This window comes from Corapipo altera, unplaced genomic scaffold, assembly GCF_003945725.1.
Source record: "Corapipo altera isolate COAL_440 unplaced genomic scaffold, ASM394572v1 23b, whole genome shotgun sequence".
Lineage (NCBI taxonomy): Eukaryota > Metazoa > Chordata > Aves > Passeriformes > Pipridae > Corapipo > Corapipo altera.
Window position 1 is genome coordinate 715,721 of NW_020884885.1, and position 27,224 is coordinate 742,944.

Sequence of the window (27,224 nt, forward strand, 5' to 3'; positions counted from 1 at the left end):
GCAGTCAATTACCAAAGCTACGCGGGATCATCAATCATGGGGGGTGCTTGAAGTTTAGGGGAGGAGCGATGGTCAAACTATCGATTGCTGCAGTTTTGTCCTCCCCAACCCCCCCACCCTCGTTCACGGTCCCCTGCACATAAAATCTAAAACAGACTATCCCGTTAATAGTGGGATTTATCAATGATTATGTACCCGATTGTGAATGTGGCCTCATACATAGATGGCTTTTGAAAATACACGGCAGAAAAAATGATATTCAGTTAGATTTTGGGTTGCTTTGCTTTTCGTGATGATGACGATGCTTTTCACTGGTTTTTTTTTTGTTGTTGTTGTTTGCTTGGACTTTTTTGGGTTTTGATTTTGTGGTTGGTTTGTTTGTTTGTTTGTTTTGGTTTTGTTTTTTTTTTTAAACTTTAGGAAAATGACTCAAGGGATGGGTATAGATATTTGGCCTGATTTTAATAGGCGAAGGGAATGAGCTCCAGAGGTCAATAAACCCCTCCAAAATGATGAATGATTGAGTACCTGTGATGATGATAGTGATTACCGGAGCAATTAAACAGTTTGATTAAATGAGCCATCATAACAATGATGTCTGCGGGAAATCAACCCTCACATATAAAGAAAGATAGTGTGGAGGGCTGACAAATGCCAGTGGGCATTCCTGCGTGTTCCGCTAGAGCCGAGCCTTGCAGAGCAGGGCTGTATTTACAAATATGAGGGGAATATGGAGAAAAGTCCCTCTCCTACTTTTAGCGAGAGTTGCACCCTGCTTAAAACCCGCCAGAAGCCGGAGAGCAGATCCGGTTTGTTTTTTTTTTTTTTCCTAGAGGATCTACAAGATTAAAGCTAGTCCCAAGAGCAACCGAATTGCTGTGACTGACTTTCACGGGACTTTAAAGAGAGGTGAGTAGAAGAGCCCTTAGTATGTAGATCTCTTTCAAGCAGTGATTAAGTCGATTCATTTCGTAGGGAAAAAGTCAGCCTTCTTGTGCAGTATTTTATACTCTGTCGTATAAATCGGTAACGTAATTCAAGATATTCATGGTAATGAATGCTTGGCTAATCCTTTGGGTGTGCGGAGACCTACAGAGCAGTAGGTTATGCAAATCCTTTCCTACTTTTACAGCGGTGGTTTTCTAACAGATTTTTTTTTTAAGAGATCTAGTAATCGGTGAATGTTATTTGGCGTTTTTTCCTTCTTTCTTCCTTCCCCCTTCCTTTCCCCCCCGCACCCCCCGCGCCCCAGAGATGCCAGATTTCTCAACTTGCCTGGAATCATTTGCTTGTGATGCAGCCAGCTTAGAGGACGTGGTTCAAATATTTGTAGCTTCCAAACTTGTTTTTTAACCGAGGCAGTGCCTTGCCCCTTGAGGCATACAAGTGTGTCTCTTTTAAAACAGTTTTGATATCACCAAAGAAGGGGTCTTTCCTTATAACCTGGTTGTCCAAAAGTAATCTAGCTCCACTGGAGGTTCCATGTATTTGTTCAGACTTCAAACTGTAAAAGTTCATCAGTTTTCTTCACAAAAAGAAGTTTTTAGATGACTTGGCTCCCATAGAATAAATCACTTCATTGCTTAGAATATAATTTTAGACACTTTTTTTTTCTTGTTGGCAATTCTGTTTTTCACAGAAGTCCCTGTAGATCTCGGTTCTCCTGACTAAGGAATTGTTAGAAAACAGACTAAAATCAAAGCTGAAAAAAAGCAGCCAAAGGTTTTTGCACTATTCAATGCTGCTCCTTTCACTTGTTTAATTTTTGTTTTCTTTTTTTTTTCCCCTCCTAAACTAATTAACCCCCTGCGTTGTCTCATCCTGCTGTGCATGTGTGTAATCTGGTACAGAGACCAACTTAAGAAATTATTTTAACTTGATAGAAAGTGAAATTGCATGTAGTAAATGAAGGGCTTTCATGTTCCTTCTGCGTATTTTTTTTTCCATGTGAAAAGACTTGAAGCCTTTTTCGTCTTTGCTATCCCAGTGGATTAAAGCACACAGAGAACATGGTTTATAAAGCGTTACAGTTTAGCCATTAAAAAAGAATCTCAATTTAGCGCCCTTAAGTGAAGTACTCAGCTATTAACAAAGATGCTGTTGGGAACTCGGAGGAAAATGGGACACATGCTTGCAGGGGGTGGGGGCTTTCACATACTTATGTAATTTTTTATTTACTTCCCCCCCAGACTGGTGCTGTTTAAAAAACAGCAATTCGGGAAAATTAAAATGGGCTAATTTCCATTTCTCCCGCATCACTTTCACAGCGAAGGCTGTTTTCAGGACAAGTGTGAGAGATGAATTGGGGGGTGTGAGTCTGTGTGTGTTCGAGGTTTTGTTTTGTTTTGGTTGGGTTTTTTTTTGTTTGTTTGGTTGGTTGGTTGGTTTGGTTTGGTTTTTTTTTTTTAATAGATCGGCTCAAAAGTCCAAAGAGAAATGAGGTGTCTGGTATGGAAGTGCATCTCAGTCAACCGCCAGCTCCTTTTGCCGAGGCTGGAAATGGTTTTAACAGGCGGTAAAATTTCATCTTGTGGTGTCAAATTGGGGTCAGTTTGGGGTTAGCGCTCTCAGTGTCCGAGCAGGAGCTGTCCAGCTGTGTGGGGATTCATTAAGGGCAAAAGATCCGTTTCAAGAAAAACAATACAAAGACAATCAGAGGGCTAAAGATCCTCTTCAAATCGCATTTTACAAGTGCACCAGAACAAATATGGATGCTGAAACCTATTCCCTTCAAACTCCTAAATCGGCTTCTTAGTCCTTGGAGGGAGCGAGAGAGAAAATCCTCTAAAACTTAAGAAGAGTCTGTTTTCAATCAGCCTTTCCGAAGTGTGGCATCTTAGTCCTTTGCTGGCTTTGAGACATGCCTCTCTCGCTCGGTCGCTACCTCCCTCTCTCTCCCTCTCTTTTTCCACAGCCTTGCAAAAGCGGATGGCACAACAGGTAATATTTCAGATTTCAAGAATAAATCCCTTCGGAGACCTTAAACTGCTGTTTTGCACGCATGTGTGTGCTTAGTGCAAGATTTAATGCAAATAGAAAGTTTTTTGGAGGAAATAAGCCATGCTTACACGAAATCCTATTGGACTCTGTAGGAAATTTTGTGCTCTCCTTGTAGGTGATGCTCCGGACGGTGGGTAATTTAGGCTAGAGTTACTTTCCGGTTCTTGGCATTTGTGGAAAGCACCTATTGCTAATCTGGTTTATTAAATTCGCGTGGTTTAAATCCTCTTAACGTCCCTACATCTGTTAGAACAATTGACGCCTTGCTACAGAAACAAATAACTTGAACCTTAATCTCGTTTGTAGCCTTATTTAATGTTTGTTTGTTTGTGTGCTGAGTTCAAGTATTTTTGGATGATGCCATTGTGTTCCGTAACACATAGACTACATTTGCAGGCAAAGCTCCCTACGGACGGGCTGAGGATATCGAGGAAGAGAGTGAAAAATTTTGCATATTCGAACTGGCATTTTTTCTCGAACTATCGTTCTAGGCAATGTGTCATATTTAATGAAGAAAACAATCTGCCTGTTAAAATGAGGATGCGGGATTACATCACCATGACCCCGTAGTGAAATACACAGGATTTTTCCTTTTTGTTTTGCTCACAAACCAAAGTGTGGGGTTTAAATAGTACCTTTTCCTTTTTAGAATCAGGATTATACCACAGTTCATATTGCTAAACCCCAAAACCACTCTTTAGCACACTCTCCTTTGCCCTTACGGTTGCTTTTTACAACTTCAGTCACTTTTTATTCGTCTCAGCACACTTTGATTCGCCTCCGACTTCCCGCAGCTGCACGACTTTTGAGGTCCCATCTCGATTGCCCCTGTGAAATCATGCACGTTTTAGCTTCTGCAGATCACTGGGTTCATTTAGCTTCTCACCCCGATCCCCCCGCCTGCCAGTAGCATACTTTGCTTTTCGCTCAGCAATGTATTATTATTTGTCGAAAATCTTTCTAGTCCAGAAAGTCAATGGTAGCCCATCACGGTGAACTTTTCTTGACCTCGACTGTGGTATGACTGAGATCTTTGGGAGCTGGATTAGGAGGAGTTCATTTACTTACCTGTTAACTTCACTTTTAACTCTTTCTCCCCCCCCCCCCCCCCCTTTTTTTTTTAAAGGAAAAAAAACCCCAAACCTACACGAAGCAAGAACGATTCGGGGTCATCCTTCTCTCCCGACCCTCTTTCTCCCCCTCCTTCCCCGGGTTACAAGGCTCTAACCTGGCATTTGTGGGATGTCCCCCCCTCCGGTCTGCCTCTCCCCCGGCTGCAGCGCGGAATGCCATCAGCAGCCCTCTAGCGCTATCTGGCGGGGCTCCAGCAAGAGCCCGCGGACCCACCACGGGCCCAGCCTGCCGCCTGCGCGAAGCCGGGGACGGGGTCCGCTCCGCGTCCGCAGGACTCCTGTCCCTGACTCAGCGACTCCCGCAAGACTTTGATGAGGTCCCCTCCCCGCACCCCATCCCTGTGGGGCGAAACCCGCTGTGGGAAATGGCACACAGATGAACCCCGTCGGGTTTGTCCGGTTTATCTCACGCGGGTGCACATGAAACGCTAAAGTCAGAGGAGAGCTGAGATTTTTTTTTTTTTTAAATTTCATTTTATTTAGGCTGGGAGGTTTGTAAAAGTGAAGATCATAAACAACCGATGTATTTCCATTTATACACCAGAAAAAAAAAAAAAAAAAACAAACCCACCAAAAAAACCCCCCCCCCACCACTGCTTCCACCAGATAGTTAAAAATCTAGTTTGCATTTTTTTGAAGAAACCCGAAGTACGAAAAAAAATCCTTCTTTCCAATATGGCATGATAACCAAAAGGACAGTTAGGGCAAACTAAATGAGTTTAGTGAGTATCAGAGAATCCGTGAAGGCTCCAAACTCTGCTCAGAGCTCTGCTCTCGCTCACTCAAAATATCCCCTTTTGTTCTCCAGCTGCCTATAAAACTCCAGAAGAGGAGCGCTCTCATTTTTACAGAAGTTTTCGGTCCGGAGAGAACAATATACTCCTACCTCTTTTGAAATGATCCAGAGACTCTCACAACACACAGGCAGGCGATCACTCGAAGCATGAATTTCCCCCCCCCCCCTTTTTTTTTTTTCAAGAACTGCTCGGCCCATTGTTTGAAACGGGATTCAGCGCACAACCCAAAGAGAAAAGGGAAAAAAAAAAGTCTTAGGAGCTCGCTTTGGTATTGCACTGAGAGAGCTGACAAAATATTATAGCGTTTCCTAGAAGTATGTGGCAAGAGCCAGTGGTGTGTTCTCAAAAAGAGGTTGCTTTTTATTTTTTTCCCTCTAAGATTGTGATTGTCTTTGTATGTCTTTCTTTTGATCCCACAAAGAGAATACAATATACATATATGTATTTGTTCTCCATACAAGAAATGCCGTACAATGGAATATGCGACTGGTTAGTCCTCATAATGCTTAGTTTTGCTGTAATTAATTGAAAACAGTTATTAGGTCGTCATTGGCACTAGCGTAAATAATTGCAGCAGATTTTTACTTAAAATTGACCGGTCATAGAGTGATAGATCGATTCGAAGTATAAAAATGATGTATCAAAACATCAATGTCGATTATTTGAAATATTGTAGTCGAATCTTTTTATTGCTTCATCGGTTAAGTGTCTGAAAGTGCTGTGTTCCAACATATATTTATGTTGTCAATACTGTCAAAACTGTCAGTTTTATTACAGTGGATTTGTAATACATTTCAGATTTGCTCATTTACATAAAATGTCCACCCCAGATACCCCTCCTTTTCTCCATCTCTGGAAATCTGTGTCAGTTTAATGAGAGGATTCAAGACTCATACCTGAAGAGAAAAAGAAGAAGGAAAAAAAAAGAGGTATTTCTCCATTATGTCCAATTTAAACATCCATTTGGAAAGCTTGAGCTATTTCTAACTTGCCTTAAGAGGGAATTCCTTCACCACCACCACCACCACTTCCCCCCTGATTATTTCCTCAGTAGAATTTAAACACTTTTCTACTCTCACACCTAGATTAAACCCTCCAGGAGAATTGGGAAACTGAGGAGGGAGACAGTGACAAGCCAGAGCACACCTGTGAATGCTGCAACCCTCCCAGAGAGTGCAAAGCCCCCCCCCCCCGAACCATGCGCACACATGCACAGGGGTTTACATCCTGCTAGAAAGGAGACAAAAGGAGCAATAAATATGTGTGTGATCCTTTCTTAATGATTAGGAGCCCGAAGGAAAAGAAAGCAAATTGGAAGCAGTATTGGACATTTGATGCCTCCCCCCCCCCCCGCCCCCATTTTATCAGAGTCTGATTTGATCTGATTATTACCTTTAACTGTTAGCACTGATTTTTCATTAGCATGGTCTCAGAGAACTCCCTAATTTTCTCCAAGAGCTCAGCTGAGGGAAGAAGAAACTCAGGAATAAATAAACAAACCCATTTTCACAATAAACTCTTCGATTGAGGAAACAGTAAAATTAGGCAAGTAACTTTATTCCCCACCCTTTTCCGAGGATGAGGTTGTTCTAAAGGCGTTATGGACCTGAGGTGTGTGTAGGTTGGTTTCTTTCTTTTTTTTTTCCCTTTTCTTTTTTTTTTTTTCTCCCAGGGATGTGTATGTTTAAATAGATGCTGAAGAGATTTCTGAGTTCACAGGGAAGAGGGAAGGTTGGTTAGGGGAACGGCAGCGCGCCTGGCAGGTATTTTAATGACCATCCCTTCCTTTGAACGCTTTCAATTTCTCTGCTCCTTCTCATCCAGAATATCTTCCCCAAACCAAGTATGATTTCTGATGTAATTCGCATGTGTGTTTGTGATCCCTTCTGAGGTAAATTGAGAAGTGAGCTGCGCAAAAGGAGGAAATCGCCCCTGGGGTGCTTTGTTTACTTTGGTTTGTAAAATCCTGCTAGGAGATGGTTTCCTCAGTGTGTGGCGTTTCTTCAAGAAATTCATCAGCCCCTCTACAATTGCTTCGAGCTCCGAGGGAAGAGAGCTGCCATCACTTTCTCACATCCCAAGGTGTTGCAGGGAGGAGAGAAAAAAAGACTGGAGCATTTAATTATAATGGAGGGCTGGGGGTGGGGGGAACAGAGGCTTAAGAAAGCCGTCCCAAGCCAGTACCTGCAAAAGAAAAACCTGCAAGAGCATATTTGGGAAGCGTGTGCCATTTAGAGATGGGGAAAAGTACCCCATCTTGTGCAGTAATTAGTCTGAACAATAAACATAATTGGAATAAAATCACTTGGAAGTTCCTGCGTTTTTAATTACGTTTCATTTTGTGGTAAGCCGTAAAATTATGAATGCCTCTCAATTAAACACTATCCACTTGTAAAGCATTTAACAACAATTATTCCTTAATCAGTTGGAATGTTAGCCACAAATGATGCTGTTAAACATCAAAGGGACGCCTTAGACGTTACCTTTTAGTCATAAGTAAGAGGATTAATTTCTATAATTAGAGAGGATAAATATGTGCATAAATAAATCTAATTTTTTACGGCGTTCTCATCCTGTCTGGGAATGGCGAGGATCTTTGACATTGCTCGCACTCCTAGTTTTCCCGGTCGGAGAGGACCTGGGAGCAGCGAGGTGAGAAAACCTTTGCGGGGAGGCCCGATCTTGGACGCAGCTCCACGGGCCCCAGTCCGCGCTCCGCCGCCGCCCCGGGCTTGAGACGGGGCCTGGCGTTCGGGACCACCACGGACACGGGGCTTCGGGGAAATTTTCTGCCCCACTCGGCTTTTATTTGCGGGGTTTTTTTACGGCACCTGTGGTCTACCTGGCGTTTCATTTCCCTCGGGGACAATTTGCTGTCCCCAAACGAAGCTCGAGATTTGAGTCGAATACCTCAAATAAAATTAGCATGACCTTGATTACACTCCGTATGAATATCTCATTTACCTAATGACTTTATGTCACGTACGCAGAGGGTCAATTTCCTTTTAACCTTTCCCATTGCCGCAGTAAGCATTCTTTTATAATCAATGGCTGTTTGAATAATCAATTCGCATTTTATGATCCCTGACAAACTCAATATACGTGTGCCTGGTTTCAGCAAAGCAGCCGGCCCCGCTCCGCGCCGTTTTCACGTCCGAAGAGTTTGCGAAGGGGTTTCCCGGCTCCCCGGGGAGGCGCCCCCGGGCTCCAGGGCGCTGCGCCGCCCGCCCGTCCCGCTCTGCCCTGCGGTCGCCCCGCGCAACCCCCGCCGGCGGGACGGGCCGTGCCGCCCCGGGCAGACGCAGCCCGGCACAAAGGCGCCGGCCGGCAACCCCCTGCATCTCTCCAGCGCTGGACGCGCACTTTCGCGTTTTCCCAATTTTCTCGTTTCTCATATGCGGGTTTCCCGCCTTCTCCCCTGATCTCCTTCCTAGGAATGGGTACAGCAAAACCTCGTCTCCTGGGACTGTTCCCAGTTTCTACCTTTGCCGAGAGAACCAGCCGACCGGAGGACGAGATTTTTGCGGGCTCTGCAGCCGAGGGCAGACGGCTGCCCTGTAGCCAGACCTCCTGAGCGCTTTTGAAGGAACCTGGGTGTCCTTGGCCACGTCGACACCTCGAATGAAACCTTGTGAAACCTCGAATGAATCCTTGCATTAGCCTCACTGTACCGCTGACGTTCAGGAGCTTCTCACTGCCAGCAACCCACTTTATCACCTCTCCAGTCACCTCAAAACTGGCGGTCAGGAAAATTGTCCCAGAAGCGCAACCCCCAAGCACAAATCAAGTGCAGAAGCATACGGGGAGTGGAGGGGTATTAGGGCAAGCTGAACTTTGCAAATGTTTTTTCTATAAGTAGCTCACATTTGCTGTGATCTACGCTGTGATTTGGGAACTGAGACTTACTGCAACCCCGTTGTCTCTACTGGATAATTAATGCTAATTCATACAGGTTCTACCTACGAATGTGTGTTTCGCTTTTCTCTGCAGAGTCCATGGTTCTTTGGTATGTTGTTATTCCCTGAAAGGTAATTGCACTTGATATTGTCTCAGGGAAGGCTCATTAGCCAAGGGCAGGGTGGTGTTGCCAATCTCAGACTCTTTCAACAATTCAATGCAAACATTTGCCCCAGAGGTTCAGTACAGCACTTCCAGCGCACGAAACAGTCCTTGGATACAACATTTCCCTAAGAAGCCCTAGGTCTAAGAAGATATATATTTTCTACCCAACCAGGAAGCATTTTAGTTTAGGGGTTTTTATATTAACCCTTTACTGTAAGTGGTCAAAGCTACACAAGAAGATTAGACATGTTGCCTTGGACTGCAGGACACAACCGTGGACAAAACAGTAGAAAAGGCACCACATGTCTCCTGCATACACTCCTCTGGATTCACTCCTTTACACTTTCTTAACATTTACAAAATGCGTGTCAAACACTTTTCCACTGCCCACCATTACAGACCTACACCTGACTTCTTTCTCACACATGCCTGCTGTCATCTCTTTGGCTCCTTTCATTTCTTCTGCTAAATTAATTACCTCACTAATGGAAGTTAATGAAACTCAAGTATAAGGTAAGTTAGAGAACATACATTAGTCAATACATACCATTTTACGAAGGTGAATCCTCCATGATTGTTCTAATTTTATTTTTTCCCTCTGTTCATAATTTTGAAAATCTTAATATTCCATTTGAGTCTTGTCAGGTTGAGCAGAATGATTCACAGTAACACTGCAGAGAAGATCCAGTTCTCACAAGAGAAAATGGTCCCCACAGGACTCTTGAAGAGGAAGGAAAGGGACAACATCTAGGCTTAACAAGTTCTCAGACATCACTGTGTTTTCCATGTTAGAATAAAAGAATCTGGGGATTTATATTTTTGGTGAATTAGATGGCATATTCTCCTTGGTAATGGTGTTAAAGGGCAGAGGCTGGTTTTAATTCCAAACAATAGACCCTATGTCTAAAATGTACATCTAGCTATCTTACTGTGTTTACGTGCTTCTACTCACTGTGCTTTTCCCATCAGAGCTAGCCAATAAACTCAAAAAGCAAAACTCTTCTCTGTTGTGTCACCACTGACTTTAATGCTAGTATAATGGAAGGGAAATTGTCCTACATTGTGACTACACAGCAAATAGGTCTAAAAAACTAGACACATGTGTTACCAGTTTTATTCCTCACTCAACAGAAGGGCTGCCAATTGTTCTGTAGAACTCACCTGTTAGGGGGACCAAAGTTCATAGAAAAACACCTCAGTGCTGGGATTCTCTGTCAATAATGTTTTTCATGCTGACAGACCTCAGTATCTTCAAGTCCAAACCTGTGTCCTGAAGTCCCATTGACTGAAGGAGAATGTGAATGAAAGATGAAAGGCAGGATCCTCCAAGGTGGTTTTGCAGGATGCCAAGTCTGCAGATGTGAAGTACTCAACTTCCCAGGTCATACTGATAATAAATGTGGACAGTCACTACCCTTTCAGTAAGCCCTGAGCACAAGAAAACATTAGTCCTTTAATTCATATTTGGCAGTTCACAGTCATGGCTTTTGCTTGGCTCTTTAAGTCTCTCTTATGTAGTGGTGGTACATTCTGCTTTTCCAAAAGTGTTTTTCAAGATGAACTGACTTTTCAGTGAGGAAACATGATCAAGTTAATGTACTAATAGATTTCATTTTTAAAGCAAATGCAAAATTTAAAACTTGTCTTATGAATTTATAAACCATCATTAATAGTTCTACTGATCAACGATATAAATAACTCTAGCAGAAGCTTTTCTTTGTTGTAGAGAAACATAAACAACAGTGAAAAAATAACACAGAAGTGATTGTTCTGTACTCTTACCTTTAGGCTATATTATGATCACAATAAGACATATCTAGGCATGTGTCATACCGGATAATACTATTTCTTGGGTGTTTCAGGGCACACGACTTTACCTTGGACTTCACAATGGCTGAGACTTGCCATTTAAAAGCATGGTCCTGGCATTACTGAAAAAAACCCTCTACTAATATGTAATTATTAACCCATATATTGAAATTTATTTTTAAAAGAATTGCTTAGTATTAAATATTCAGATACTTTTATTTCTATTATTCATGTGCCAAGCTAAAAATAAACATTTGAAATACTTTTCTCTTTTATGGAAGAGATGATAAAACTATTCATTTGAAATGAACTCTTGGATGAATGCAGCTATAGTTTCTGGGCTCAGATCTCTTATTCCCAGCTGGGAACCCCACATCAGATCAGGGAATTTTACTTCAGTTTACTTCAAAACATTGACCAAGAAGAGCTTAGGCAAACAATTTCCAGTCATTCACAATATGTTCTTTTGGGCTTTTAATTTCATTACTCTTGGTGTGTCACTGATCACGTATCATACTTGCTCTATTTCCCAAAAGGTTGGTTGAAGTTATTTAAACAGGAGACTAAATGAATAATAAAAGTGCCCAAGAAATATTCGTGTCTGTGTTTACGTGCTTTTTTTGTGCAGATATTTGTCCATGGCTTGATTCTGTCTCCCTTCCATTTGCTAAGAGCATAAAGGAAAAGCTCCATATAGAAAATATATTCATCTAATACTGGTTCAAAGAAAAATTCTTCTTGCTTTAACGTTCACATATGTGGTCACAAACATGATCAAAACAAGAGCCATCTGAACCCCCTAGAGCTGCTTTGTAACTAGGGTTGCAACATGAATCCAGGAACATAACCAGTTTTGCCACTGTAGGCTGATTTTGGCTTTCATACATTATGCAAAATCATCAGTTGCCTTTTTTCCCCCTGTTCCTGGTTTAATTTGAGATCACTTCCCCTGGGAAATGACTGTTGATACTCAAGTAAGATCATATTTTTTGATCCAAAAGCAATTTTTTTTTGCTGTTGTCTCCAGACTTGATTCATTGAAAAAGGTCCCGTCTGCAGTCAATATGTTCATGGTAACTGTTCCTGAAATAAAAATCTAGCAAGATTCTTGGTATTTGAGAGAGGTATTGCTCTCATTACATAATCCTCCATAAATGGGAAAAAACCATACAAAGATCTTGGCCCTGCTCTCCTCAGAACCTAACATTTTAAAAGACCTTTTAGATTAACAAGAATGGAAAGAATAGGACTTTGGACCCACTGAGTGGCAATTACTCGTTAGGTGGAGTGTTTCCTGGAAAAGTGTATGTTATTGTACAAGTATTCTTAAATCGGGGACTTATTCTACTGGATTTACCATAGCCACAAAAACAAGTCAAATGAAGCATTTTTTTCCCTTTGATAATAGTGTTACCAGGGAACACTTTTGAGTCAGAGGAAGGAATTATTAATTTTTACTCAGATCTGAGGTCTGAACTGTCCTAAACACCACAATGAGAGGGTTTAGTCTTGATATTTCTTTCTGAATAAAATACTAAGTAAAGCCATTGCTATTGCAATGAAACATGTTAAATGATGTTCATGTTAACACAGAGAAAAAACAACCAGAAAGAGTTCGTGAACCTCTCACTCTTCACTTAAGCAGGAGAAACTCTGGTGAAGCTAATGGAGTTGCAGTGACTCTAGTAAGGAGAGAATTGCATAACTTGTGTTTAACTTGATGTTATTACTTTAAAAACAGAGTTTACTTCACTAAACAATCTGAAAATAAACACAAAACAAGGGCAAATGAGACAAATTACAAGTAAGCATGCATGCAAAAAAGGTAAGTGCAAATTAGATTTGAATATTCATGAGTCACAAATCATTGACAGTTTGAAATAATGTAAAACAGCTTTATAAATGAGGTTAAGGCAAGGGACATCAAAGGAAGGCATTGCTAAATCAATAGCAATTTGATTGTGCATATACTTGTAAATTGTGACTACAGTTTTTGTGACATGAGAAAAAAATACCGCACATGTAATGAAGAAGGTACACATAAATATTCTTTTTGAATGTGTTATATTTTTGCAATTCAGCATGTACTTGGGGGCCTGACACATATAAAGTGACCAGATATAATTTTTGATTTTTTTCCCCCAAGAGAATTATAGTTTCCTTTGAGTATCCAATCTCCTGTGTTGTGTTGCTTAGCATGACAAAAAATTCAGTTGTGAACAATATCTGAACAGCAATACTGCAAAATAGAAAAATTACTCACTTCATTCGACTTCAGGAGAAGGATCACCTGCTAATGAAAGTCCTGTCACAAAATCATAACCAGTGGAGATTATCTACTTGTTTCAGAGAACTTAGTTCTCAGAAGTAGGAACCAGATGAGTTGCAAGTCTCAGAGCAAACTGCTGGAGCACAGAGTTTAAAAGAATGTTCACTTGAAGGATGGCCAGCCTGACCATTTAACTCAGAGCTTCTTAATCTTTCTGTCTGTAAGCATCAATAAAGTATTGGATCTCCTGTCTTATTTGTGAGTTCTGTGGATATTTGAAATTGAATGGTTTAAAATGTTGATGAGAACAATGAACCAAAAGGCAAAACTGCCAGAAATAATCTGCCCATTTAAAATTACTCCAGGATGTTTGTTTTTCCTAAAAGTTTATATTTGGATTACTTAACACTTACTCTAATATACTAACCAATTCCCCTTCTTCAATGTCTTTTACATCCATTGTGCCATCCTTACTCTCTGGCATGACAGATGAAGCTTCACTGGATCAAGTGAAGCTAAATACATACACTTACCAATACTGATGACAAAATCAAGCAGGGATATCCATTTGGAAATGGTATAGGGTACTCTGGTTCTATAAGAAGAAGTACATGACTTCTTGCAGTGCTGCCTTTAAAATCATTGACTCACATGAATGAAGCTGGCAATTAACTCATGTCAAAACATTGTAGAATGAAAAACCAAGATGTCAAATAACTTAGGAAAGGGATAACCTTATGTCCTTCCCAATCCCGTAGATGAGCTTGTCGGAAGCTAACGTGTCTCTCATTCCATTACAATATCAAAAGATATCTGTATGTACCATGTTTAAATTCAGAGATCTCTCTGCAATAAATTCTTTAAATCTGTGTATTTCTCAGCATGAAAAAACAATAGATGAGTTAGGAAGAGTTATTCAGGAATGTAAAAGGCCGGATTACCATTTCAGGAACATTCCCTTCAACCTTTACAAACTGTGCAGGGAGAAATTGATCTCCCCTTAGGAAGAGCAAAAGGAAAAGTTACCTCTTGGGCATAGCAGAGATCTTGAAATCAACAGTTTTAGGTTTCCTTTTGGCTCTTTCACTGTGACTGGTCAGGCTTATGAGAGGTGAATCATATACATCCCTCCATATCTATAAAAGGAAACTCACAGTACATAGCTTTGTGGTTCTGTGACATGGAATTCATAAGGGAACATGAGATCCTCTGATGCAAGGTACCAGTACATGCCCAATACATTAACTTCGTAATCCCTGTTCAAAGTTCTATCTTTAGATTACATGATACTGCAAGCTTTGTTTGCTGTTTATAGCCTCGTGCACCTGCAGTAAAGCACATCTACATTTAAATGAGAAATTATTATCTCTTTATGTTAGAAATTAATGTCAAAACTGTGTGTGCCTATAAGCAAAGGAGATAAATACTAAAACTCTTCTAACCTTTTCAAATTTACATTGCACCCATCACCATGCAATCTGAACGCCACTTAAAAAATGTGGTTGTTCTCAATGGGGTCAGCTTAGAGTAGATATTGCATTACTCATGAAAATACATCAATGGCACTACAGACCATTCTTCAGTTCAGCAGAAGAATACCAACAGCCTGCATCAGGTGAAAATTTCAAAGGGTTAGGTTATTTTTATTTTCTGGCAAATTCCTTTTTTCCTGAAGAAAACGGAAAAGAAGTGAGCTAAAATTAGCGCAGCTGAAGAACATGAGTCTCTACAGTACCCAGAAACCTGATTAATTTAATCAGGATTTTAACTTCTACTTCACTCCCAGATTTCTTTCTCTTTGTTGTTTATGGAGTTTTCTATACTTTTCCAACAAACTGCCTCTACTGGTAAGTTTTAAACCCTTCTTCAAGTCTACTAATACTGATTTCTGGCCTGTGACTTGGGATATAAACTTTTACAGACCTAGTAGGTTATATGTGACCTGAAGCAGAAAATGCAGAGTAGCTCATATTAGACCACCTGAATGCCACATCTCTTTTAGGAATGTTCTAATCAAATCAAGGGAGACCTGGCTCCCTATATGTGATCTAGATTTATACTGAGTACATCTCTTCCCAGGTTCAAGAGTATAAACACTCTTTTTGAGACCTTGCATTTGTTTCTGCATGATCACCTTTGCCTGTGTATCTCTCACCTCCTTTCCCCCACTTGTGCAAAAAAACCCCAAGACAGCTGGTAGCTCTCAGTAGGACCAAATTTACTGTAGCTGGTTTTGAGCTTCCCATGTAGTATTCATCTTCAGCTCCATTTTGAGGAAAAATATGTTTCTATTGTATTTCTAGGCTTTTACTCCTTTCATTGACAGTATACAGCAGGTTTATTTGGGGATGAGGGACAAAGCTTTAATGATCTCCACCACTCTCCCACAGTAGGGTCCTCAAAGTCTTTTATGAGCAGGACATGGTTTACCCACATTTGAATTATTCAAGTAGGAGAGAACAAAGGTATAGTAGTGGGTCTAATGTCCACATCTCTGTGGTACTGACCTTCTTGGGTAGATATTCCTTCTGACAACTCTCAAAATTGTATTTATGTGTGGTTGCCTGGGGGAGATAGGGGAATGAGCTGGGAATAAGATGAGAAGACAGCATAGCCAGTTTTTATTCCCCTGTCTGGATCAACCTGTGCTGGTATTTTCTGTGAATTTTTGATCAGAATCCATGGAGGAAAAGGAAGAAGCATAAAGTTCAAAACTGGTCTACTCATCCATGCAATGGAGAGTGGAATGGAAATGAATAAAGCAGTCCTAACAATCTCATACCTGGTGACAGGAAGAATTGCTAAGGAGAGCAGAGGAGGGATGGCTACAAACAGGAAACATCAAACACTGTGATCAGCCAGCAAATGAACCACCAGCACCTAAATCCTGCAATATAGAGTCTTGGCTGACATGTCAGTTGGAGACAAGGAAAATGATATAATTTAGACAATGTGAATATTTGCGGATAATCCACCATCAGCAGTGACCTTGAGATCATGGAGGCAGAGTATATCCTTGAGGCACTAAGGACCTGAAGATGAGATTTTTGCCATAGTGATTTGACTGAGGACAATATTGTTACACTATTGTTATAGTAAAAGAAATAGACTAAAAATTAATAGAAATCATATAGAATGCTCCTAGAACATTACTTACATTTCTAATCAACTATAACACAAGACAGTTTCCCTTAAATATGTAATATACCCAACAAGATATCCTTTGTTGATACAAGAAAACAGCTCTGCTGTTGGGGTCTATACGTTCTATAAGTTTTCCCTATTAAATTTAATCCAAATTGCTAATGCTTCTGAAATAAAAAATAATTACATAATATATTTTCTCTTTAGAGTAAGTCTAGAAATTGCCAAAAACTACTTGTCAATACAATATTAGATCATATGTGACCCAGACCTCACATGTGTCAACAAGTATATTTGCTTCCTTCTGTTATTTCAAATTACAGGAGAAAGAGACATAATCCTCACTGATCAATTGGAAAAAAAATGCTTTACCTTTTGTTATTTCAATGCCATCTGTTAAAATAAATCAAATGCCAAACTTACTACATACACAGGGCACTAAAATGGCTTTTTAATTTAGCTTGCATATTTCAAGGAAAGCAATGCATTTCTATATACTCTGACTTCTTTACATGAATTATTATGTACTGCAAGTGACATCTACTGGAGAAAGCAGAGCTAAATACCTACTCTACAAACTTTTTTATTGCTATTAAAAGGGCCTCCCCTCTAGGAAATACATCTGTTATTTAACAGAAACCTTGCATCTATGCCCATTGAAATGTAGTTGCATAAGTGCTTTCAGGGTAGTTAAAGCAAAGCTGTAAGACTGTCCTTTTCATAATACAGAAGGTACAGAAGACATTTGCTTTTTTTTTCCAACTTTTTCTTTTATAGAGAAGGTGTTCATAGTATAATTTTGATGAGTTTAGAATAGAGGGTTTTTTGAAAAAAACAACTGTTTGATCATGGTGAGTAGTCATCCATGGTGCTATAAAATTACTCAGGATGTATTACAAAAGTATTCACCAAAAGAAATGAGGTTACAGCTTCAAGTTTGAAACTGCCATATTAACAGATGTTATACTTAAACAGCAATTTACTTGAAGACCTAATGCAAAACCACACTACTGTCAATAGCATTGACAGTATTGCCTAGAAAGTCTGAAAGCCTATGCATTACATTCCTTACTGGTTGAAGTTATCTGTTGGGACACAAATTCATAAATACCTGTACTATGTTAAAATGCTTGTAATCTGTGCCTCTCAAATGTTACATGGGTATGGTGCATCTTTAAAAAAAACCCTCTTCGTTCAGTGAAATATGATAAAATTCCCAGGAACACAGAGAGCAACATGGAAAGCTGTGAACTCAGAGGTTCAGTGCCACTCAAAGTTCCTGGGAGTGTCATTACTTCTTAATAGTGACTCTGGAATTCTTGATTAAAAGCCAATTCAAGTCCTTTAACAGACAGAGGAAGCACCAGAAAGTTCAGAATCTTTTTACTTGATACCAACACAGTGAAGCCTAAACAACAATTCCAATTACTTTTAAAACTTCAATGGCAAATCAATTCTAAAAACACTAACAATTTGGGAGAAATTTCCCTAGTGTAGACCATACTCTTGGGTTTAAATGAGTATTTCCAACAAGCATGGAAATGAATTTCTGAGCCAGAGAAATCAGTTCAGAAAGTAAATCAATAGCTCACAACCACTTAAAAATTTGTTTATATAATGCAGAGCTTAATTTATTTGCAATTTCCTCCATCAAATATATTTTCCTTTTATTTTATAAGAAAAATTTCATTTTGAAGGTTAGGCTTTATGCAGTGAAAAGAGTCACCCTTTTATGCAGCAGTCAAAAGAAGATACATTTGTTGTCTGGAACAAGTGCAAGAGCAGAGATACCAATAATTGTTGAAATGAGATTAAGTGGATAATCTGTATGTCTGGGCCTCATTGTCCCCTCTAGCAGTAAAAACTCTAAAGAAGAGGCTAAAATTCTCAAAGGAATTCCAGGTAGAAAAGGCTCCTGAACTGTTCCAGAGCAGGGAGTCTTGCCCTTTCCCCGCTCTTTGGCAGAACAGACTGGGGAAATGTCTCAGACCTGCTGGATTCCAGAGTTCAAAACCATTTGTGTGGAGATAGATTGTATGTGTTCACCTGTGCTCTAGGTTCTTGGCACTTCATCCTTTGGCAATATGGCTACATCCATATTAATTACTCAAGCTTCCCCATCCCCCGGTCATCTTCTGAGATTCATGTTTTCCACAACACATATGGATGAATCAGAGGAAGTTACATCTCACATTTTGTCTCTTCCAATAGTTTCCTCTCTACGTTTTCTCTTTAGGAGCCTTCAAGATTTCTAGAGTGCTCTTAGAATCCTGAGAAGGAGGAATTATGCAAAAAGTGATTGATAGGAAGAAAAATCACAATCTGAATATGTAGAGACTTTCAAGTTTATTCTTGGAAGTATAGCAAGACTTTTAGATTTTTGGATACAGAACTGAGGGATTACGAGAACACTCAAAATAACACTGATTTTTAGGCATGAGTATTGCCTGTTAGAACTGGTATTCTCTGGACAGGCAGTATGCCAAACTGTCATGCAATAGGGTTAACCAACTAAACTGGACCTCAAACTTTGCCTGTGTCATGTAATTAATAGTTTACAATAGTCTGTCTTGTCTAAATTCACACTAGTGAAAATTTCCAGAAATTAATTCCTTTTGTCTGTATGATTTGAAATCTGTGCTACCAAGTAGAGGCTGAGTCTTCAAATAGGCTTCCATTTCTGACCTAAACTAAGCTTTTCAAACACTAAAATTAAATTTCACTATCATCTTCTAAGCAGTGCTTGCCAAATGCCTTACAAATGTCTGAAATAGACATGCATTTTTAGAATTTGAAAGGGGTACATATTCTAAAAAATCAGCCCTACAAAATAATCTGGCTTTTTACTGTAATAAGGTTTCAATAATTTTTTTCTTCAGCAAAACAAAGGGAGAATGTAAATTGCCCATTGGAGAATTACTTCTGATCAGACTCTACTTTTACATTTTGATGCATTCATATTGGTATAAGTGCAAAGTGGTCAAAAAAAAAAGGTAGACAATAAGAGGGGAAACAGTGCTACAGATCCCATTTTGGCATTAAGCACCTATGTAGAAGCATTGTAATGTACACACTAGCCATCAGAAGGGAGAATGTGTCCAGAAAAGCAGCAGTTTGAGGGATGAATGATGAAAACACCTCCATGATGGCGACAACGAGAAATAATTTCTACAGGTGGGAAAAAAAAATCTGTATGCTTGCTCACACATATTGTTTAACCACAGACAACAAGCCAAAGCCTCCTGACTACGGTTTATAGTAAGGGAATATATGGCACTTGATTACGTGTGTCTTGACTTCTGGTGTGAGGAACATTAGTTATTTCCTGTGGTTTTGCATGAGACGTGGGAGCAAGATTGCATCTTTCATAAGTTGCCAACCTGATTTCACAGAGTCTTGAAAAACGTGTCCTCTGGGGAGGAGTATCCGCAATGAAGTTGATGTTCTGGGTTAGTCTTTGCTTTTTGACCTTCAGATTAGCAGAGCTATGTTAGCAGGTATTTGTAAGAGTATCTATGTCCATCCATCTGTCTAATGTCTTTGCTTCTAAGATGGCTGTTGTGCATCATTTACTCTGCCTGAGGGGTACAATTGTCTCTGTCTCATATGGCCTTCCTTTCAAAAGGTTTAAGATAAAAAATCAGAATTGCTAGATTAAAAGATTCCCATCTAAGTAAGCTGTTTTGAAATCTGAATATCTGTTTTGAAAATCCAACACCTAGAGCAACTCATTGCTGAAATGCAACATCTGGAGAAACTGCATTGATAAATAACAGCTAATTCTGCAGTTTCCTTCAGATTCATGTTTTTGTGCTGGTGAGATCAATGTGACCAAAGATTCTAACCTAGTTCCAGTCTTCCAGCTTTAACCTTGCAAGATGTGGCATTCAAGTAACTATTCAAAGCTCATCTGCTTACCCAGAAGCTTTTTAGAAAAAGTCCTGAAGCTACCTTTGGACTGAAAATTTCCCAGACGTGCTTCCTATTGGATCTTCTGACATTTTCAGTTCTAGTTCCAGACAAAAGTACTGTAAACACAGCCTTCCTCATAATGTTCAGCACTCTCATACTCCTAACATAGGAGAAATCATATTCTGGGGTGAAAAAGAAATGCAACATTGTCTTAAAATGTAGCTCTGTCTCTTTTAGTTGCTTACAAAAACCTCTGATTTAGAGGCTAAAATAAAATGGGGTCCTGGTTGATCCAATACAAGAGTGATCAAATGAGTGAACAGGTCCTCTGGATGCGTTCGTAGGGACACTCTTCAGTCTCTGCTTCAGAGAAATGTCAATACCTTATTATGAACAAAATTAAATGAGTCTATAGAAAGCAGAAGATTGGTATATTCTGGGACTGTACAACATTTTGTTATCACAGTAAAAATAAAATATTGAGATAAAAAAGTGTACAAATTACATTTCCATATGCTTTAATTTGGTTGTAAAAATAAACAGATTTTAGAGTAAAGGAAAAGGTTTTAGATACATCAGTTCTTAACCGAGTTTTCAGAAAAGTAACAAACGAAATATTTCTTTGAGATATGTGTGTCTGATAGACTGAGAAATCAGCTGTTCTGAATCTCTCCTCTTACATTGCATATTATTAATGTTTATTATTATTGAAGTAGGATGGAAGTTTCTTATATAGAAGGACCTGATGTTCTAGTATATAGGCAAGATTGTTTATGCATTACTACATACTTTTTGCAAGAGGGTGCCACAGTCCAGAGACTCAGAAATTCCAGATATAATTTTAAAGCAATTAAAACATGTTTCAAAAATAATGAAAAAATTACACTGCTTTCAGCCTTCTAACATGACAATCCCAGGTACTTGTCAAAGATTCCTCATGCTAAAAAGAGGCCTGTTGCTGGAAGCCCCACATCATTTTGTATATAGGGAAAAAAGTTGTATAAAATAAGAGGAGATTTCATAGACTCAAAGTATAATCAAGTGGTTAAGCTGGAAAATTTATATTTTTGCTATCCCAGAAATTCCGTAAGATAATTATGAAAATAATTAAGATAATAATTTTACAGGTGACCACTGTGTTTTTCATTAGTTGAGTGCCCCTATTGCAGTATTTTGGTCTTGACTTCTGGAACAGTTTTCATAACTACCAGTGTGTATACTGGAAGCTGTGAATATGGCTGGCCCTCTCCTTTTGGGAAGAAATAAATATAAACTGAGAACCAGGAGCTCTGGGCCTGCCACCGGTCTGCTTTGTGTCCCAAAACTGGCCATGCTCCTTTCCTGTCTCAGTTCTCTTATCTGTGAGAGGGGAATTAGAATATTTTTCTCATAAAATATCATAAAAATAATTAATGAGTCACTATGGAAAAGCTCATGCAGACACGAATAATTTGTATATTTTATGTAGGGTTTGGATGGCAGTATTATAAATTAGGCAAAGACCCACACATGGAGTGCAAAAGATAAAAGGAAATATAGAACAGGATCCTCATTCCAACCAATACACAAACTGGGGCAATACTTTTGTAAAAAAGAGTGTATGCACGTGCAATTAAAATGTGTGGCATAATGCATGAAAATGAGGCAACGTGGCATTGATTGGCAAGTTTCCTTCTTGCATTTCATATCTTTCAAGGCGTTTTCAAATATTAGACTCTTCAGGTCATTTTTTATTTCAGTTTATCAAGAATTAGACAACTATAACAGGTCAAGAAAACTTGGAGCCAGAAATGAAATATGCACATACCTATCCAGTCCTGTAATAAACCAGCCTGAGACATTTTTGTGGTCAGATCCTCAAGTGCTGTGAAAGGGTAAAGCTCTGCTGAAGTCAGTGGAGCTGTATTCAATTTACCCTGGCTCAGGACGTGGCCCCTAATGCTTTAACAAGATTTTAATGTTAGCCATGTGATTTCTATCTTAAAATCCCTGCAGGCAAGGCTTGGATTGAGCAGGGGTATGATGGGGGAGAAACCTAAAGAATTTTTTTTACTTTTTTTTTTATTTTTAATTTTTATCTGAGACTGTCACCCTGTTCTTCAGAAACTCAATATTCATTTGAAAATAAAAAAAAAATGTACTGTTGCAGAAAACCCCCTGAAGCTGTGAAATGAAAGCTAACTGGTTCTGAGATGCATTCTTGCATCTGAAGAAGCTCTGGAAGGTTTTCTTTGTGCAGAATGATTCATTAAATGAAACATCTATTAACAAAAACATCAAGGTTCTGGAACTGTCATTCTTGGACTTGGGAGTTTCAGATGCTTGCCTGTTGTGTCTGGTCAAGGATGTATCTAAGCATCACAGCAGAAATGCCAAACCTGATAAACCCAATGGTGCTTGTCAGCCCTTCCATTTTTCCAGGTCAAGCATTACCATCTTGAACTGAAAAAAATATTAACAAAGTAAAAGCATACCCATCTTCTTGCCAGCCTTGCAAATACAAAAAAGAATCTGAAATTTAGAAAATTTAAAAGAAGCATAGCAAAACACAAGTTACTTTGAGTCTGGAAAAAGTGGAAAACATTATCTAGGTGTAATAGTCCAATGCCCAGTCCATGGAAAGCTTGTCTTCGGTAAAAGCCCTCAAGATTCTATCAAATCTCCTTTGAAGCACATGTAGACATGATCATTAACCACCTCTAGGGTAAATTTTACCTTCATCTCCTTGTCCTTGTGACTTACATTTTGTTTTCAATTTTTATATACACAGTTCTATCCCCTTTCAAGTTATTGTTCCTTAACTTGCCATTTCCAACTTCAGTTAATCATCTCTCCCTTGTTTTGGACATTGCCGTTTAAATGTTTACAGACTGTTATCATAACTTCTTTTCCTTAAGCTTTAACCATGAAGCACCCTTAGCCTCTCACAAAATAGATCACACCTTGTAATACTTGTTTCTGTCATAATTTCCTGGACTGTCTCTAAGACACTTGCCGTGCATACTGAACATAATAGCAGACAAATTTATTTACAGAAAGATAATGTAACAAAAAAATTTTTTTGAAGGATATTCTGAATAAATTGACTTCTCCAAATAGCATGGTATTTGGCTAATGATAAGAAGTAGGACAACACATTAGCCATTAGCAATAAGCAAATCAAAATCTTAGTTCATATCTCTCTATTTTCATGAATAGATCTGCTACTTGTGCAACGTCATTAAATTGAAACCTCATGTCCAATATGTTCTTATCTCTCACCCCAAATCTTTTCCACATTACTGTTCTTCCTGTAGTATGCTCCTTTGATTTTATGCCAGGTAGTATTTTCCTCCACGTGTATTATTTTACATTTGTCCACATTAAATTGTATTCATTTTAATGCTTCCTAAGCTCCTCTGATGTCTGCTATTTCCAGTCTTTCCTATTTTGGTATCATCTCTAAATATATTCATTGTACAATTTCCTTTCTCTTTAAGATCAATAGGGTAAAGCCATTATTTTAATGGCCTGATTTTCAAAGATGCTGAGCACCTGTCTCTCCTGCAGGTTCCATTTGTATCAGTGTACAGAACTGAGCAAATTAAATCACTTTTTTTTGGTTTGATGCTAGAAAGAAATGAAAAAAATATACCTGTTGGATAAACCTAAATTATTTCTTTTCTTTCTGAAATTCAAACTGTAAAGTATTCATTTTGGATTAACCATAAGGTTTCTTTTAAGCTGAGGAAAAACATTTTGTTTCATAAAAATTAAACATAGATGCATATTGCAGTGAAGGAGAATTTTAAATAAAAATAAACTATTTTATTCTTTATAAAGAGTTAAATAGATTTTTTAAATGGCTCATTTTTGGCACTTACGTGTCATGAACTTGACATGAATTCTTAGTTTGTTTTATTTATTTTAATCTGCATAAAACTAGGGGGGATATAATGTGGTTTGAGAAAACTAGGTGTTAAAACAAAAAATTCCAGAACTGATAGCTAAAAAAATTGACTGTAGGAGTCTCCACTTCCAGTTGGTTTTCCAGGAGGTAGGTCGCATGTGTATGGCTCAGCTGGAAGCTTCTCTCCTTCCAGGCTGGGTCCCCAAATCCAGGTTTCTCTTCCCAGTTCTTGCCTGACACTCATCTGAAGATAATTTTTGCCTTTTTTTTTTTTTTCCTGTGAACAAATAGAATTAAAACAAATCTGGTAAGATTTATTTGCTGTGGAAATTTTGGACTCTACTCCACTGCTAGTACTGCTGGCATACAAATTTTTCCCATTGCACCACTGATCCCAGGGCAATTGTACCCCAGGGCATCAGAATCCCATGGCACTTCTGAACTGGTAGTAAAGAAATGAGAATTTTACCTGAATGTAGCTCATTGACACCAAAAAATAGGTCGAAAAAAGTAATTTTCTCTTACCTTTATTCATCTCAGTGTTCCTGTTAATTGCCACAAGATAATCAATTAAATATGGACTTAAATTTTGATCCATAGAGCATACTACTTTTATCAGATTCAAAACTCATGAAGCAGAGAAATATTAAAAACAGTTCTAAGTTTAGCAGAGAAACAGAATAATCAATACTCACTGGCAGAAAAATCTAGCCTCACTTTAACATACAGGTGAAAGTTGTATCACAATTGACAGGTCATTTGTGTAAAGATATTTTGGACAATGTTATATGGTAGAATATTCAGCTTAAGCGCTACCCCCACTCTCCTACCTACAATTAAAACATTATGCCCTTAACTTCCACGACAAGATGGGTTTTCAAAGACCTCTCATGGGAATCAAAACAGTAATTACCCGTTCATCAGGCTCGAGAAGTATGAGCTCTCGTTTTTATATAGAGCTCATTAAAATAGATTTGGAAGATAAATGCAAATATATGAAGAGGTGGAAAGAATCCCTAGGTAGAGAGATTTCATTCAAACAGTGGTCTGTAATTTGGCACAGAGGAACTAATACTTCCATAACTATTATTAAAAGAAAGTCAGAGTAAAATGTTAGTTAAAGTTGTCTCTTACCTCTTCATGCACTACAAAAACACATACAGTGTTTTCTGAGTGTGTTGATAGGTTGAAGAGAGGAATAAAAGGTTTGGTTCCTGTGTGTGGTAAGAATGGCCTTATAACCCAAGTGATGACCCTGCGTCAGCTCTGAGTTCTGAAGTTACAGAACTATTGGAGTTAAAATGTCTCATCAAACCTCTGTTAAATTTGGGAAACATTAAGTGAGAGAATATATTTTGAAGCAAATATTTTGAGTCCATTTCATTGACTACATCTTCTGGTCTGCTAGGTTGTGACGCATTACTATCAGAAGGCAGTAATACAAGTAAGTAAGTAAGTCACAAGTATGAGATACCAGGGTTCATCTGCAGATGAAGACACCTTTGCCCCTTGCTTAGTAGATATATTTCCCATTCCCTGATGCTGGTACAGGATTTTACTTAGTCATATATTTTCTAGAGTTCTGTTCAGAGTGGTTTTAAATTTCTTGTGCACTGAGGCTACCTTTTTCTCTACCTTTAAAAGATATTTTTACTTTTACTAACAGGTCTTGCTATTGAGAAGTCAGTAGTTTGTAAATAATAATGTCTTAAGTATGGGCACAATTTAATTTCTGAAATAAAAAAAATGGGCTTCAAAATCCAAAAGCTCAATATTTGGTGATTAGTTCTATTTAAAATAATCCTAAATTATTATCCATGTATAAGGTTATTTATGTAGAAGAACTAGTTCTACTGAAGTAGATAACAAAATTCTTTTTGTTTTAACAGCAAATTTTGCAGATTTTAGGGCCATAAGATATGACAATCAACAAAAGTGCCACCTAACTTTTACACTAGGCTCATAATTTCTGTTTAAGATGCCGTGTATTTGGGAGATACCCCGTTTTGTTTTGAAGATTGCAAATAATAAGAGTTCACCATCTCCTGACAGATAGTTCCACAAGGTAAAGTAACATAGCTTTTAACATGTATTTCTACTGGAAGTCTATGTAACATCATCTTTAAATTACTCAAGCCATACCTTTCTGTGTTGGACTAAAATCTTTTCTATTATTAGGAATATCTTCATGTTGTTCCTTGTAGACTGTAATCTAGTACTGTGTTGTATTTTATCTTCACTAAGAAAACATATTGGTTTTTATTCTAACTAAAACAGATACAGGTATTTTTAACAATCAAACCTCTAATACTATCACCAAACAATACGAAGATGGAGTGTTTTCCACACAACCACATTCCTCTGCATTATACTATCACCTTCAATTCTTCACTGGTTACATCACATTACTACCATCACTTAACGTCAGCAGTGTAAGCTAAAGCCATACAGACTTTTCTTTTTAAGGTTTGTTGAAGGCCAACAGTATTGTTTGGTGGAGCTTTCCTAGACAACATTTTTTATGTAAGCTTAGCCAATCCTATAGATCTACAAATATTTGATAGCTGCTATTTAATGTCCTCCCAATTGTTACCAATGTACATTATTTTTCTTCTCTGTGAAATACAAAACTATAATCTTTCTGGAGTATAAATATTTGTTGAGTGCTTCTTCCACTTGTGCAGACTGATAATTTCACAGTTGTCACGTAGTAGATATCTGTCATCACTAGGTACTATTTTTTCTGACATATTGCAAACACAACAGTAATATTTTTATGAACACCATCGGACAGAGAGTTTTTAGATATCTCAGTTATTTACATTCTACTGTTGTTGGGTTTTATTCACTATAAACAATGTCTCATTTCCCCCTTATCTAATTATTTCAAAATCTTTTGACTCGTGATTGAGTCAGTTTTGCAACCAACATTCTGCTTTGTTCTATGGTTAAACACATCTCTTTCTCTCTTTCTCTCCTTACCTTTTTCTTTCTTTTTTCTTTTTTCTTTTTTCTTTTTCTTTTTCTTTTTTCTTTTTTCTTTTTTCCTTTTTTCTTTTTTCTTTTTTTCTTTTTTATTTTTTCTTCCCTTCCCTTCCCTTCCCTTCCCTTCCCTTCCCTTCCCTTCCCTTCCCTTCCCTTCCCTTCCCTTCCCTTCCCTTCCCTTCCCTTCCAGAACCTTCCCTTCCAGAACCTTCCCTTCCCTTCCA

The 27,224-nt window shown here is 38.6% G+C and overlaps 1 long non-coding RNA gene across 1 annotated transcript; it reads left to right on the plus strand.

The window, feature by feature from the left end:
* Positions 1 to 18: 18 nt before the first annotated feature.
* Positions 19 to 7,234, plus strand: LOC113946749. The gene is made up of 2 exons (XR_003527535.1): positions 19 to 909; positions 2,413 to 7,234. It is a non-coding gene; the product is annotated as an uncharacterized LOC113946749 (long non-coding RNA).
* Positions 7,235 to 27,224: the final 19,990 nt, after the last annotated feature.